Source organism: Oncorhynchus mykiss, chromosome 2, assembly GCF_057628025.1.
Source record: "Oncorhynchus mykiss isolate SJ-2025 chromosome 2, ASM5762802v1, whole genome shotgun sequence".
Classification (NCBI taxonomy): domain Eukaryota; kingdom Metazoa; phylum Chordata; class Actinopteri; order Salmoniformes; family Salmonidae; genus Oncorhynchus; species Oncorhynchus mykiss.
The window spans coordinates 73,000,609-73,017,181 of record NC_143023.1 but is presented as its reverse complement, the minus strand read 5'-3'; the positions used below and the strand labels follow the sequence as shown (position 1 = coordinate 73,017,181).

General features: G+C 41.5%; 2 long non-coding RNA genes across 3 annotated transcripts; one reads left to right on the top strand and one right to left on the bottom strand.

The window, feature by feature from the left end:
- Positions 1-870: 870 nt before the first annotated feature.
- On the bottom strand, positions 871-4,592 carry LOC149985225 (uncharacterized). 2 transcript variants are annotated; one of them, XR_016488171.1, is made up of 2 exons: positions 4,106-4,592; positions 871-3,690 (listed from the first exon to the last, which is right to left on the bottom strand). It is a non-coding gene; the product is annotated as an uncharacterized LOC149985225 (long non-coding RNA). The 2 variants fall into 2 exon arrangements; XR_016488172.1 differs by having other exon boundaries at positions 871-3,736; positions 4,106-4,451.
- A 2,025-nt stretch (positions 4,593-6,617) lies between these two features.
- On the top strand, positions 6,618-13,005 carry LOC149985224 (uncharacterized). The gene is made up of 2 exons (XR_016488170.1): positions 6,618-8,310; positions 8,542-13,005. It is a non-coding gene; the product is annotated as an uncharacterized LOC149985224 (long non-coding RNA).
- The last annotated feature ends 3,568 nt before the right edge of the window (positions 13,006-16,573 follow it).

Here is a 16,573-nt window from a genome sequence, read left to right as displayed (position 1 = left end):
ACAGACAAGAATGTTACTGAGAGCAATGGCCTATTCTGGATGGTACTCTACAGTTGGTTGAGAACCCACTATACACCCAGTCAGTCTGTGTCTCTGAGGAGTGCAGTGTTAGAAGGTTCCTTGTAAAATACTATTTGAGGATTCTACAGACATGGTTCAGATATATATAGAGCCCCTTGGATCCCTGTGGCCGCTCCCTAAGGATTACAGTGCCATGCATGGGCATACATTTAGCACAGCAAATATGGAGAGAGTATGTTGGGGGGGGGGGGGGGGGGGGCGTAAACCTACCCTCCTGTAACCTAAGTGCCATGGCCTATTAATGCCCTGGTGTCATAGGGTCCCGGGTCTCTCTGCACGTTATGTTCCTCTGAGTTACTGATATCACACACTAAATTAGCATAGACCGACATCTAGCCACAGCCAATGCCTTCACAACCAGGTACAGTACATTTTCACTTTCATAACTAAGAAATTAGAGACTCAGGGGTGGGGGAGGTCACCTTTCAGCTAGAGGTGCCCCACTAAAGCTGCACAGAATTCCACCTTTTGCTATATGAGGTTTATTTTGATAGAGAGGGACTTTCACTGCTCAAACTATGTGTCTTGCCTGGGTAAGTCTTGTGTGGGCCAGGAATGGGGCACCCTCTTTGTCCTCACTGGAGTTCCTGTCTGCCACTGAAGAACATTTCCAAGTAGCACAAAGCCTCAAGGCTAACCTCAAAGTCAACAACATTATTTTTTGTCTTAGGGTGATCTGTGTACCAAACTCAGTTGACATATTTCAGCTTGTAAGGTTGAAGTTAATATCCTGTTTTAGGGCAGACTCTGATGCTGAGGTACAAATCAATCTGTCACAGTTGAAATAAAGAAACATGTATTTTTATTTTCTGTTTTAATTAAAACTCATACGTTGTCTAGAGTAAGTAATGAGCCTACAACTAACCTCCAATACACTTCAAACAGACACAGAGAGCCCAGCTAGCACTTAAGGAACTAGACAACATTTTTTGGTATTTCATTACTTTAACAGAATTTTCCTAAAAGTTCAAACATGGTTACATTTAATTTCAATATCGGTAATGTTCTAGGAGTGTTCTCCAGCTGGTTTGACATTGGGAATGTTCTGAAATAGTTCAGAGAACGTTAAGAAATATAATTATTCTGTGGGAATTTCAGTACTTCAGCATAACATTTCCTACAGATTTCCTCATGGTTCTATTTAAAGTCATGTTCTCAAATTGTTCTGAGAATGTTAAGAAAATCTTTCATAAAAACCACAAGAAAACTTTAGTAACGCTCAGAGAACGTTCTAAGAATGTTATTAAAAAAAAATATACAATAGGTTCTCTGCATCATTTAAAAAAAACTCTATCCTTTACCTCAGGGATAGGTAACCCTGTTTTTGATTTGCCCAACCTGGAAGACCAGGTGCTTTGAATTTAGGCAATCACTGAACTGACAAATTAGCTGTTGGTCAAGTGTGGTGCACTCCAGGAAAAGGGTTGCCTGCCCCTGCTCTATCTTGTTAAGTTTGTTCAGGTGTCTTGGCCGAGCCCACCAATTTGCCACACCTGATCTTAATGATTACTTGTTTCCTTTGAAAAGGGGTTTCTTTGAATAGGCTAAAATGAACAGCTTTGTATGAGTAAAAAAACATTGCATGCTAGTTCCATCCAGGTGGCACAGTGGACTAATTCCATGGATGGAGAACAGAACATCACAAACTCAGCAAAAAAAAAGAAAGGTCCATTTGTGAAGACCCTGTCTTTCAAAGAGAATTCGAAAAAATCCAAATAACTTCACAGATCTTCATTGTAAAGGGTTTAAACACTGTTTCCCAAGCTTGTTCAATGAACCATAACCAATTAATGAACATGCACCTGTGGAACGGTCGTTAAGACACTAATAGCTTACAGACTGTAGGCAATTAAGGTCACAGTTGTGAAAAACTAGGGCACTAAAGAGACCTTTCTACTGACTCTGAAAAACACCAAAAGAAAGATGCCCAGGGTCCCTGCTCATCTGTGTGAACGTGCCTTAGGCATGCTGTAAGGAGGCATGAGGACTGCAGATGTGGCCAGGGCAATAAATTGCAATGTCCGTACTGTGAGACACCTAAGACAACACTACAGGGAGACAGGACGGACAGCTGATTGTCCTCGCAGTGGCAGACCACATGTAACAACACCTGCACAGGATCGGTAAATCCGAATATCACACCTGCGGGGCAGGTACAGGATGGCAACAACAACTGCCCAAGTTACACAATGAACGCACAATCCCTCCATCAGTGCTCAGACTGTCTGCAATAGGTTGAGAGAGGCTGGACTGAGGACTTGTAGGCCTGTTGTAAAGCAGATCTTCACCAGACATCACCGGCAACAGCGTTGCCTACGGGCACAAACCCACTGTCCCTGGACCAGACAGGACTGGCACAAAGTGCTCTTCACTGAACAGTTGCGGTTTTGTCTCACCAGAGGTGATGGTTGGATTCGCGTTTATTGTCAAAGAAATGAGTGTTACACCGAGGCCTGTACTCTGGAGCGGGATCGATTTGGAGGTGGAGGGTCCGTCATGGTCTGGGGCGGTGTGTCACAGCATCATCGGATTGAGCTTGTTGTCATTGCAGGCAATCTCAACACTGTGCGTTACAGGGAAGACATCCTCCTCCCTCATGTGGTACCCTTCCTGCAAGCTCATCCTGACATGACCCTCTAGCATGACAATGCCACCAGCCATACTGCTCGTTCTGTGCGTGATTTCCTGCAAGACAGGAATGTCAGTGTTCTGCCATGGCCAGCGAAGAGCCCGGATCTCAATCCCATTGAGAACGTCTGGGACCTGTTTGATCGGAGGGTGAAGGATAGGAACATTCCCCTCAGAAATGTCCGGGAACTTGCAGGTGCCTTGGTGGAAGAGTGGGGTAGCATCTCACAACAAGAACTGGCAAATCTGGTGCAATCCATGAGGAGGAGATGCACTGCAGTACTTAATGCCGCTGGTGGCCACACCAGATACTGACTGTTACTTTTGATTTTGACCTCCCCCTTTGTTCAGGAACACATTATTCCATTTCTGTTAGTCACATGTCTGTGGAACTTGTTCAGTTTCTGTCTCAGTTGTTGAATCTTGTTATGTTCATACAAATATTTACACATATTAAGTTTGCTGAAAATAAACGCAATTGACGTTGAGATGACATTACTTTTTTTTCTGAGTTTAGGTTTGAATCTCACTGACACCGTGTCACAAAAAAATGTATGTGCTTGTGTGATTAATGCTTAAGCAAATTCATTTCTGAGAACATTCTGAGAACTTTAGTGAAACTTTCAGGGAACCATAGCAAAACATTCTCAGAACCTCCCTGCAACCTACAAATGTATGTTCCCATAACAGGTGAAATGTTCACTTCAGAACATTCCGTTTTACCGGTCAGGAAACTTATGGCTTTGTTCCCAGGGCCAGTGGTAAACCAAAAACGTACATTCCCACAGCTTCCAATGAACGAAATGTGCTAACTGGGAGTATATTGAAAGAGAACATGAACTTGAGGTAAAGAAACCCATGTGAAGAATGTCCTTTTTTCTGCTCCAAAACGACCACTGCGGGTGGTAGCCATAATGATGGAATATTTGTGGGCTAGCCAGGACTCCTCCCAAAGCGTTTGTTTGTGTTCCCCCTCCACATCTGGGAAGACACACAGGGAAGAATGTCAGGCATATCTGATGCAGCTCTGTCATGAAGAGGGGGAAATAAATGAGGGGGGGGGGCACCATGATTAATTTCTAAGTCATAGGGGGTGCTAATACAACAATTTAACCCAAATACAAAATAGAAGTTCTACAAGCCATAAAGTTTTTCAATATCAATATCAGCCCTATCGATACATTTTGAAACACTAACTTGGGCTTGCTTATGGCAGATATTCATGTGACCCGTTCAAATTAGGAAAAAAAATAGAACTTGGGGGTCATTGTATTTTGCACTTTGACTGTGCTTGTTTGCACATACCAATGGGGAAGCCAACAAGGGGGAGGAGAAAGTAAATGACTGTTTACTGGCAGCTTGAATTTATCCAAGTTTCAGATAAGAGATTTCTTACCAGCATCATCAGGGCCGTGTCCTGGTCAGGAATTCTCCCTCCATGGATCAGAGGATGTTGAAAGCTACTGATATGGGGGAGATCTTTACAAGTAGTTGAACTGAAAACCCACTGTTCATTGAGTGGTCTTGTGTTGACAATTTCCCGTTCTGAGTGGTTGACCCCCTTACGAATATCTTCACACTCCAAGTTTTGCATTTACGCATCTTGTTGCCTAGCATCTTGTTGCCTAAATGATTTAGCCTCTAATGTCAGAAGGTTGGAACTTTCCGTGTCTACACACACAGAGACACTTCCATACGTGTCCATATATGGAGTCTCTTGTGCTGTAGCCTCTGTGTGAAGTGGAGGGCTCGGTTGGAGAGCCTTTTTGTGAGGTCTAAGTCCTACTTGATATTTTTTTCCATTCCACAGAGCTATAAAACCCTTCGGTATGCACTTACAAATGAGCCACTGTTCTTCTCCAATACTCTCCTCCTTCTGTAATAACCTACTGGAACAGAGAGAGACAGATGAAAAAGCAACGTAAAGGGGAAGCGAATCTTAGAATAGGAAAAAGCGTTTGTTATGGAATACTTACTGAACCACTTTTCTGCCAATATTCTATGCTGTACATACATATATGATACAAATTTGTTATTGCATAGTTAACCTGGAATAATGGCAATCTATTGTCACATTGAGCAGTATGGCCAGTACATACTGTACATAGATTGGCATAGCCCATCTGATCAGCTCTCAAATTAAAATCTGGGCCAGTTTGTATTACTGTGTGCATCATCTCCCCAAAATGTGAAATTTCCATTTTCATTATTAAATAACATTTCTAAAATTAAATCCACCAGTAGGGGTTTTAAACTAGATTTTGTGAATGAACTCCAAACCCCAAAATGACTTTTAAAGTTAAAGTAAAACAGTAATTTGGAGCTTGCGTGGGAGTCTATGGCAATGATACATTCCAGTGTGGTTTTGAGTGACTGGTGAAAGGCTGACAGAGTGTTCATACTACAACCTGACCCAGCAGTCTCCCTACAGTAAGGAATTCTGCAGGAACCCTCAACTCTATAGTAACTGTCTGCTGCTCACACCAAAGCATGGCTGTGACCCTGTCTGTGTTGGTTCAGATGCTGTGACTGTTTTCCCGTCACATTTAGACTTCCCCATCAGGTAGAGCAGATGGGAAAAGTAATCAAACAACTGTCTGAATGCATAAACGTGAGAATCAATAGAGATCCAGTGGTGGTGGTGTGGTCTGAGTGATCCCTGCCCTGAGGCCACACTGTTAGAGATAACAGCATATGATTATTGTCATTATCTCCTGAGGATGCTGAGAGGAACATTCATATCACGAGTCACATTAAAGAAACTGGGGAAGGGCGTAAAACTCTTGGAGCTTGCTATCCCAGGATCCCACTCCCTCAACCAGCCCAGTCTCTGGGTTAGTCTCTGCAACCAGAGCTGCTGGGTGAACAGTACACCGGAAGAATGGACAGCCAAGCTCTCAGAGTAATAGAGAGTAGAGTTTAGCCACATCGATTAATCACTCTGGTTCAACACAGTTTAAACCCTCATGGAAAATGGCATCAGTCAAGTGAGTATCCAGAGTAACTGTTTATTCAGCTTCTATACATGGAGGGGAAGCAATGGAATTGAGAGAAAAAAGTAGCCCTGCCAGGACGTTTGTGTGCAGCCAATTTGGGCTCTCATCTAGTGTGCACTGCAAAGTTTCCAGAAGGGGAAGGGACGGAGGGATGAGTGTTACATTTCATTTGAGACAGCTTAAATCCCTGGGGACACTGCGGCTCGGTTTCAGTCTGCAGCAGCACAGTTTGAGACAGAGCTCTCCGACTGCTCACCATCATGTGTCTGTATCAGATACCAGCTGAACTATCCCACCTCATGTTAGTGTCCAACAAGCTTTCTCTACCCTTAACCTTGTTCTGAACACCTCCAACAAAAAAGGGCATGTGGTTTGGTAAGAAGAATGCACCTCTCCCCACAGGTGTGATTACTACCTCTTATAGGGTTTAGAGTTTGAGGAAGTCACCTCATACAAGTACTTGGGAGTATGGCTAGACAGTACACTGTCCTTCTCTCAGCACATATCAAAGCTGCAGGCTAAAGTTAAATCTAGACTTGGTTTCCTCTATCGTAATTGCTCCTCTTTCACCCCAGCTGCCAAACTAACCCTGATTTAGATGACCATCCTACCCATGCTAGATTACGGAGATGTAATTTATAGATCGGCAGGTAAGGGTGCTCTCGAGCGGCTAGATGTTCTTTACCATTCGACCATCAGATTTCCCACCAATTCTCCTTATAGGACACAACACTGCACTCTATATACTCTTCTGTAAACTGGTAATCTCTGTAAACCCCTCTGTATAGGCCTCACTCTCCCCTTATCTGAGATATCTACTGCATCCTCCACATACAACACCCATTCTGCCAGTCACATTCTGTTAAAGGTCCAAAAGCACACACATCCCTGGGTCACTCGTCTTTTCAGTTCACTGCAGCTAGCGACTGGAACAAGCTGCAACAAACGCTCAAACTTTATCTCAATCTCTTCATTCAAAGACTCAATTATGGACACTCTTACTGACAGTTGTGGCTGCTTTGAGTGATGTATTGCTGTCTCTAACTTCTTGCCCTTTGTGCTGTTGTCTGTGCCCAATAATGTGTGTACCCTGTTTTGTGCTGCTACCATGTTGTGCTCCTGCCATGTTGTGTTGCTACCATGTTGTTGTCATGTTATGTTGCTGTCATGCAGTGTTGTCATGTGTTGCTGCCATGCTATGTTGTTGTATTAGTTCTTTCTTTATGTAGTGTTGTGCTCTCTCTCTGGTCGTGATGTGTGTTTTGTCCTAAATTTTTATTTAATTTATTTTTAGGCCGTCATTGTAAATAAGAATTTGTTCTTAACTGACTTGCCTAGTTGAATAAAGGTTCATTTAAAAAATCAGGTTTGGTATTAGGCTCAGTATGGGTCGGCTGTTATAGGCGCTATTATTTATTTGAGACCAGCTGCAGCAGATACATTTACATTACCTCCTTAGTTTTTTGAGGTGTCCAAAATTAGCCCCTGAAGGTTTGAGCTTCATAGCTTTGGCCCAATATAGCTCAGCTCTTACTGCCCTGCTGACTCAGAAATGCTGTCTCTTTCTTACACTCCTCCTCTAAAGGAGCTGCCGTGCCTAAGACGAAGAGAGGCATCCATTACCGTCACAGAGCAGGGGACTGGGTGCTGCTAAAGGTGGCTACACGGTTTACGTGCGTAGATCTATGCGCAGGCCTTTTAGTGGTTGGATTTTTTTTTTTGAGCAGCCGACTCTTTTCGTTGCGTTCCAGCCAGAGAGGAAGTCCACCTTGTGTAGTGTTTATCCACTAGGGGGCTTGGGGAGCTAGAGTAGCTTACCAAGCAAGAGGGGTCGAGGCACTCTTTTTAACTAGCTAGCGACGACATTTGAACTTCCAGATCCGGTGCTATATGCCTGTTTACAAATACTAGCTAGCTAGCAAGCTACATGTTAGGCTAGGCTGGTGTTCTATCTTTTACGACGCTACATTTTAGCCACAGAAACAGAAGCAAACATGTATGTCTATGAACTGCAATTGCTATTGTTTGAACAGCAAGAGCTTGAACTGCTCTTACTACTAAGGAGGAGAAGAAAAAAAACAACAGAAAATGGCGAGCTCGTCCACTGAACACTACAAGAGGGGACAATGGGGGAACACTCATCTCTTGTCCAACCTATGCGAAGCATCGACTAGGAAAGACATTTTAAATACTTTCTTCAGCGGCTTGCCCCTCACATCTCGCAGGAAAGAACTCACAGCTTGCCCATAATTGCTACAGGAAGGCTTTTTGTGACCGTTTTTAGCGAGTGGCAGCACGCAGCAAAGTTATAAACTAGGAATTTCGAGAATTTGTGCCATCGTCATGAAATTGTGCCAAGCTATCTGGCATGTCCTGAAGAGGGATTTTGTTGCTTATCCCTCCGTGGAAAAATGGGCTTCACCATGATTGACGTAGGCACTTAGTCAGGAAGGAGATGCAGGAATCTTCTCATGAAGCAATTTCTGCTCCCAATTCATAGCAGGCCAGCTGCCGCTACCAAGGCCAGAGTGCTTGCCCAAACACCGAGCCCACATGTCTTTGTGGGAGACGAGGCTGATGGTAAACCTGATGCGACCATATCCAGGTAAGATACTCTAAAAACATGTGACTATACATACGATGTGAAAATTATACCTATATAGACATTGTAATCATATACCTCACATAAAAGTGATCTGGCATCCCAGTAAGAGGATGGGGGCCTAAGGCCAAAGCTTAGGCTACACAGTTGTTACAGGACACATTTGATAGCCTTCATTTTCCTGTTCAATACTAATGGAAACACTTATTTTATTCTGGTCTGGACGACACCAAGAAGATCTACCACTACCACCACTCAAGAGCCAGAAGAATTTCAGAGCTCTGCTTTGGGATCCTTCCTGCAAGATGGAGGATCCTGGGAGAAGCCCTTGAGGTTGCCCCAGAGAAACCTGAGACCATTATGAAGGTCTGTGTGGCCATCTATAATTACATTTCCACTACAAACACTGACAACAGAGTCATCAACCCCACGTTTGTTGTCCACTCCACACCCACCGGGGACCTGCATCCAGAAGAGTGGAGACAGGTGGTACAAGTGGACACTAGTTTTCTGGACCCAAAAAAACATGTCGGCAGACAGGGCAACCAGAGTTGCTATATACGTGCGCAACAACCTCAAGGATTACTTCCTCACACCAGCTGGCCAAGTGTCTTTCCAGGATGCTGCCATGACACGTGGAACCTTACAGTAAATTCTGGAGTATGGTTTGGAAAACATGTACACATACATTGGGAAAGTATTCAGACCCCTGGACTTTTTCACATTTTGTTATGTTACAGCCTTATTCTAAAACGGATTACATTTTTTTAAATGTAAAAATTCTCATCAATCGACACAATACCCCATAATGACAAAGTGAAAACATACTTTTAGAAATGTTTGTAAGTGTATAAAACTTTTAAAACAGAAATACCTTATTTACATACAGTTGAAGTCGGAAGTTTACATACACCTCAGCCAAATACATTTAAATTAAGTTTTTCACAATTCCTGACATTTAATCCTAGTAAGAATTCCCTGTTTTAGGTCAGTTAGGATCACCACTTTATTTTAAGAATGTGAAATATCAGAATAATAGTAGAGAATTATTTATTTAAGGTTTTATTTATTTCATCACTTTCCCGGTGGGTCAGAAGTTTACATAAACTCAATTAGTATTTGGTAGCATTTCCTTTAAATTGTTTAACTTGGGGCAAACATTTCAGGTAGCCTTCCACAAGCTTCCCACAATTAGTTGGGTGAATTTTGGCCCATTCCTCCTGACAGAGCTTGTGTAACTGAGTCAGGTTTGTAGGCCTCCTTGCTCACACACGCTTTTTCAGTTCTGCCCACACATTTTCTATAGGGTTGAGGTCAGGGCTTTGTGATGGCCACTTCAATTCCTTGACTTTGTCCTTAAGCCATTTTGTCACAACTTTGTAAGTATGTTTGGGGTCATTGTCCATTTGGAAGACGCATTTGCGACCAAACTTTAACTTCCTGAATGATGTCTTGAGATGTTGCTTCAATATATCCACATCATTTTCCTCCCTCATGATACCATCTATCTTGTGAAGTGCACCAGTCCCTCCTGCAGCAAAGCACCCCCCACAACATGATACTGCCACGCCATGCTTCAAGATACATGATACTGCTACTGCCATGCTTCAAGGTTGGGATGGTGTTCTTCGGCTTACAAGCATCCCCCTTTTTCCTCCAAACATAACGAAGGTCATTATGGCCAAACAGTTCTATTTTTGTTTCATCAGACCAGAGGACATTTCTACAAAAAGTACAATCTTTGTCCCCATGTGCAGTTGCAAACCGTAGTCTGGCTTTTTATGGCGGTTTGGAGCAGTGGCTTCTTCCTTGCTGAGCAGCCTTTCAGGTCATGTCGATATAGGACTTGCTTTACTGTGGATAAAGATACGTCTGTACTCGTTTCCTCCAGCATCTTCACAAGGTCCTTTGCTGTTGTTCTAGGATTGATTTGCACTTTTCGCATCAAAGTACGTTCATCTCTAGGAGACAGAACGCGGCTCCTTCCTGAGCAGTATGACAGCTGCGTGGTTCCATGGTGTTTATACTTGCGTACTGTTGTTTATACAGATGAACATTGTACCTTCAGGCATTTGGAAATTGCTCCCAAGGATGAACCAGACTTGTGGAGCTCTACAATGTTTTTTCTGAGGTCTTGGCTGATTTCTTTTGATTTTCCCATGATGTCAAGCAAAGAGGCACTGAGTTTGAAGGTATGCCTTGAAATACATCCACAGGTACACCTCCAATTGACTCAAAAGATGTCAATTAGCCTATCAGAATCGTCTAAAGCCATGACACCATTTTCTAGAATCTTCCAAGCTGTTTAAAGGCACAGTCAACTTAGTGTATGTAAACTACTGACCCACTGGAATTGTGATACAGTGAATTATAAGTGAAATAATCTGTCTGTAAACAATTGTTGGAAAAATTCCTTTGTGTCATACACAAAGTAGATGTCCTAACCGACTTGCCAAAATTATAGTTTGTTAAAAAGGCGTTTGTGGAGTGGTTGAAAAACTAGTTTTAATGACTCCAACCTAGGTGTATGTAAACTTCCGACTTCAACTGTAAGCATTCAGACTCTTTTGCCATGAGACTCTAAATTGAGCTCAGGTGCATTCTGTATCCATTGATCATCCTTGAGATAGTATTTCCACAACTTGATTGGAGTCCACCTGTGGTAAATTCAATTGATTGGACATGATTTGGAAAGGCACACACCTGTCTACGAGCCATGAGGTCGAAGGAATTGTCCGTAGAGCTCAGAGACAGGATTGTGTCGAAGCACAGATCCGGGGAAAGGTGCAAAAAAAATGTCTGCAGCATTGGAAGTCCCCAAGAACATAGAGGCCTCCATCATTCTTAAATGGAAGAAATTTGGAACCACCAAGACTCTTCCTAGAGCTGGCCGCCCGGGCAAACTGAGCAATTGGGGGAGAAGGGCCAGGGAGGTGCCCAAGAACCCAATGGCCACTTTGACAGAGCTCCAGAGTTCCTCTGTGGAGATGGTTGTCCTTCTGGAAGGTTCTCTCATCTTTGCAGCACTCTACCAAATCAGGCCTTTACGGTAGAGTGGCAAGTAAAAAGCACATGACAGCCCACTTGGAGTAAACCTGGCACCATCCAGGGACTGGGAGACCAGTCAGGCTCGAAGTAAAGATGAACAGAGCAAAGTAATTGAGCTCAGGTGCATTCTGTTTCCATTGATCAAAGGCAACCCTGGATAAGTCTGCTTTCCACCAGACACTGGGAGATGAATTCCCCTTTCAGCAGGACAATAACCTAAAACACACGGCCAAATCTTCAAGTTGCTTACCAAGAAAACAGTGAATGTTCTTGAGCTACAGTTTTGAATTAAATCTACTTGAAAAGATATGGAAAGACCTGAAAATGGTTGTCTAGCAATGATCACCAACCAATTTCACAGAGCTTGAAGAGTTTTGTAAATAATAAAATGGGCAAATGTTGCACAATCCAGTTGTGGAAAGCTCTTAAAGAATTACCCAGAAGGACAGCTGTAATCACGGTCAAAGGTGTTTCTACAAAGTATTTACTCAGGTGTGAATAGTTATTTAAATGACATATTTCTGTATTTCATTTTCAATAAATGTGCAAAAATGTCTAAAAACCTGTTTTCACTTTGTCATTATGGGTTGTTGTGTGTAGATGGGTGAGATTTTTAAAAATATTTCATCCATTTTGAATTCAGGCTTTAACACAACAAAATGTGGAACAGGTCAAGGGGTATGAATACTTTCTGAAGATACTGTAGTGTATTATTATATATTTTTTCCAGTGCCTGTCACTCAAAGGGATATTTCCTTCTTGAAGGACATTACTCTCCTCATCCAGCAATGTCAAAATGTCATCCTATAGTATACTGTATTTAGCCAAAACGGTGCTCTGTGGAGTGATATTCAGCCATACGTACAGTTCAGTGCAGGTCTCTCCATCTAAGGTCAAAAACATTTAACAAATAGTGCTGTATAACCCGAAAGATGTAATGGCTTGTCATGTCAATACCACACATCACATTCATTACTCTACAATTTTGGAAAAGAGAGAGAAACTGTGAGATGATCAAAATGTGGAACATAGACAGCGCCCCATTTTATGAAACCCCTGTTCTGAACTATGTTCTGTACTCTTGAGAAGACTCTTGTTGTACGTTTGGTGAGCCCCCCCCCCCCATTGATGGCCTAAAATAGTAATGTGCAGCGCTGCAACGGAGAATCCTCTCACTCATCCATTAGCTGCTGTCACCTGCATTTATATTAAAGAGCAATACCTCTCCAAGCATATTCTATTTAGTCCACACAAGAAGACGAAACGTGTTTTAAAGTCCTCCATTCTCCGAAGGCTCACAATGGCCTCACTCTGACTTAGGCAAGACATCACTTAGCTATTTGTAATGTGCTATAGGTAGGGAAAGGCCAATTGTAAATGCTTAATAGTATCGTTTCTAAGAGCATTGTTAAAGATAACAGAGCATTGCAACATTAAGCAGAGGCAGACCCTTTAAAATGAGAAAGAAGAAAATACAAAACAAAGTTGGGAAACCAGCTGTAAAAACATAATTGAAACAGACGAGGCCAGAAAAAAAAACTTCAGGAGAGAATTTTTTCATGACTTGTCAGGGGCTTTCACCATAACATATAACCTGCGACTTGGTTTGGGGATACTGTTCAAATAAACCATTACACCACCATTCTTGTGCTCCAGGCTCTGGGCTGTGTTTAATGGAGCATCCTGACAAAAATAACCAATATCTAAACATTGCATTTTACCTAAGAATGGTTTCCGCTCTTTTGTCTGTTCGGTTAGCTTTAGATTTTCTTTTAAGTTTCACATTCAACATTGATTTCACTCCACATACTCAGAGCTTCAGTGCCTACACTTTAACAGTCTATATAACATCAATGTCTGTAGGGCCCCAGAGATGTTGAAAAAAGCATAGCTTAAACCCCCCAAAAAAATCCTTTCCTGACATGCAAAACATTTTTCAAACTCTATGCTTCCTCTCTCCAGTTTCTACAGCAGGAGTAGAATCAGAGCAGTTACTGCTTCAGTATGAATATACTGTAAATGAGAAAAAAAAGCATGATGCTATCTGAACTCAGTCCAACTTCAGCCTTACTTATGTTGGACTAGTTTTCATGAGGAAAAGTCTGCAAACCAGAAAGGGCCCATTCACAGACAATGGGTTTCTTCTATCCCAAGAATTTACTGCATGCTGTTCTCATTTTATAGATCCTTTAATTCTGTTTAGTCTTGAAATATAACTCCATAGGCAATACCATCAGAGACCAGTATAAATGTTTAATATTCAGCCATTTCAAAATATATAATTAGCAACATCCTGACAAATAAAACCTCTGAAGAATGCTGTGGGATTGCACTGCTCAACCCTTGGTACCATCTCCAGTCAATCATCAGCAATGACAGTAAGACATGTTACCAAGACATTCCTTAGCACTATAATTATGGATACATCTATCACCAGTAATTTCTGTGTCAGTTCAGTTTAATTTACAGAATGAAACACGACTGAACTATTTTATGTAATCTGGTCAACAACACAAAAGCATTCAGACAACAATCAAATTTGAATATTTGCTTTTACAAGGTGTATGAAGTGCTACATACTCTACACCCCTCTCTAATTACTTGCACATTGATGAATATCACCTGTGTACATAAATGAAAGTGAAACATTGACTTATTTTCACCCAGTTTAGCCATGGTTTGGCATGGCCCCTTCTCTGTGAACTTGAGCATAGAACAAAGCAGGGAGTAAATTGCTGCCAGGCTGTGGGGATTAGGCACGGCACAAGCTACAGTCCCTCTAATAAAAACACTCCACACTGTTAATGTAACACATTTGGAGGGTCACAGTTCCCTGGTGTGGGTGCCTGGGATTGCTGGATGTCCACGAGCCTCTAAGCGCCTACAGGGGCCCTTCAGAGGTTCTCTGGATATTAATGACATACTCCCTTGTGTAAGAGCTCAGACGTCACAACTACTACCAGGTGCAGCTGGCCTCCATACACGAGTGAGCAGGATTGGCAGAGATGAGTGGGCAAGATCTCCACTTCTATATTATAACACCAACAAATGGCTTTCTCTCTAGGCTTCCACACTTACCTTAGGATGGACCTAGTCAAGACTAGAGAAAAGTGAGCGTGTGAGTGAGTATGAGCAGGTGATGAGTGTGTGAGAGAGAGGAGGGGGTGGTGGTTCATAAATATTAGGTCTGTCAAGTGATATTTCGTTAATCGCAGGATTTACTGTGATTAATTGCAAATTCAGAATTTTCGAGATTTGAGCTGTAATGTAAGATTTTGTATACAAAAAGCATTACAAGAATATTGATGTCTTGATTGTGTCCAAAAGTAACAAAAAGTTTACAAAATCAGGTAAATTGATAAAGAACTCTTTCTTTAACCTCAATGTCACCTTGTTTGGACATCGCATTGTTGTTTTTACAGTACATGTATAGATTTTATGTATTGTGGATGTTTTCAGTGTATTTTAAATACTTCCAGACAATGCAGTTTATCACAAAAAATGTGTTCACTGAAATTACAAAAAGTAACTTGAGTTAACTGATTAATCCGACAGCCCTAATAAATAAAGTGCCTTCAGAATGTATTCACACCCCTTTTAACTTTTTCCACATGTTGTTGTTACAGCCTAAATTGAACATTTATTAAATTGCGTTTTTTTTGTCACTGGCCTACACACAATAATGTCAACGTGGAATTACGTTTTTACATTTTTTTGACAAATTGAAAAAAATGAATAGTTGAAATGTCTTAAGTGAATAAGTAATCAACCCCTTTGTTGAGGCAAGGCTAAACAAGTTCAGGAGTAAAAATGTGCTGAACAAGTCACATAATAAGTTGCACGGACTCACTGTGTGCAATAATAGTGTTTATTATCTGTATGGTCCCTCAGTCGAGCACTGAATTTCAAACACAGATTCAACCACAAAGACCAGGGAGGTTTTCTAATGCCTCATAAAGAAGGGCACCTATAGGCAGATGGGTAAAAAGAAAAGCAGTCAATGAATATCCCTTTGAGCATGGTGAAGTTATTAATTACCAGTGGTGTAAAGTACTTAAGTAGTTTTTTGGGAGTATCTGAACTTTATTTGACTATTTATATTTTTGAATACTTTTAATGCACTACATTCCTTAAGAAAATATTATACTTTTTACTCCATACATTTTCCTAGACACCCAAAAGTACTTGTTACAGTTTGAATGCTTAGCAGGACAGGAAAATGGTCCAATTTACACACTTATCAAGAGAACCTCCCTGGTCATCCCTACTGCCTCTGATCTGGCAGACTCACTTAACACACATGCTTCATTTGTAAAAAAACAAGAAAATGGTGCTGTCTGGTTTGCTTAATATTCGGAATTTGAAACGATTTATACTTTTGATACTGAAGTATATTTTAAAACACATACTTTTACTCAAGTAGAAGTTTACTGGGTGATTTTTTATTTTACTTGAGTCATTTTCTATTAAGGTATCTTTACTTTTAATTACGTATATTATAATTGGCAACTATTTTCCACCACTGTTAATTACACTTTGGGTGACATATCAATACACCCAGTCACTACAAAGATGCAGGCTCCCTTCCTAACTCTGTTACCGGAGAGGAAAGAAACCACACAGGGATTTCATCATGTGGCCAATGGTGACTTTAAAACCGTTAGAGTTGAATGTCTGTGATAGGAGAAAACTGAGGATGGATCAACAACATTACAGTTACTAACCTAATTGACAGAGTGAAAAGAAGGAAACCTGTACAGAATAAAAATATTCCAAAACATATATCCTGTTTGCAACAAGGTACTAAAGTAATAATGCAAAAAATGTGGCAAAGCAATTCACTTTTTGTCCTGACTACAAAGTGTCATGTTTGGGGCAAATCCAATACAACACATTACTGAGTACCACTCTCCATATTTACAAGCATAGTGATGGCTGCATCATGTTATGGGTATGCTTGTAATCGTTAAGTTTTTCAAGATAAAAAAAAGAATGGCGCTAAGCACAGGCAAAATCGTAAAGGAAAACTTGGTTGTCTGCTTTCTACCCTCCAGCAGGACAATAACCGGAAACACAAGCCAAACAAACATCATCCTCTTCCTCTGGTCTAAGTTGTGGTGGAATGGCAACCCCTTCCCTGCTGGACACATGGCTTGAGTTTCCCCTCTCCACTGTGTGGCCTCGCATGAGACCAAAACAGTCAAACAACCAAATATGG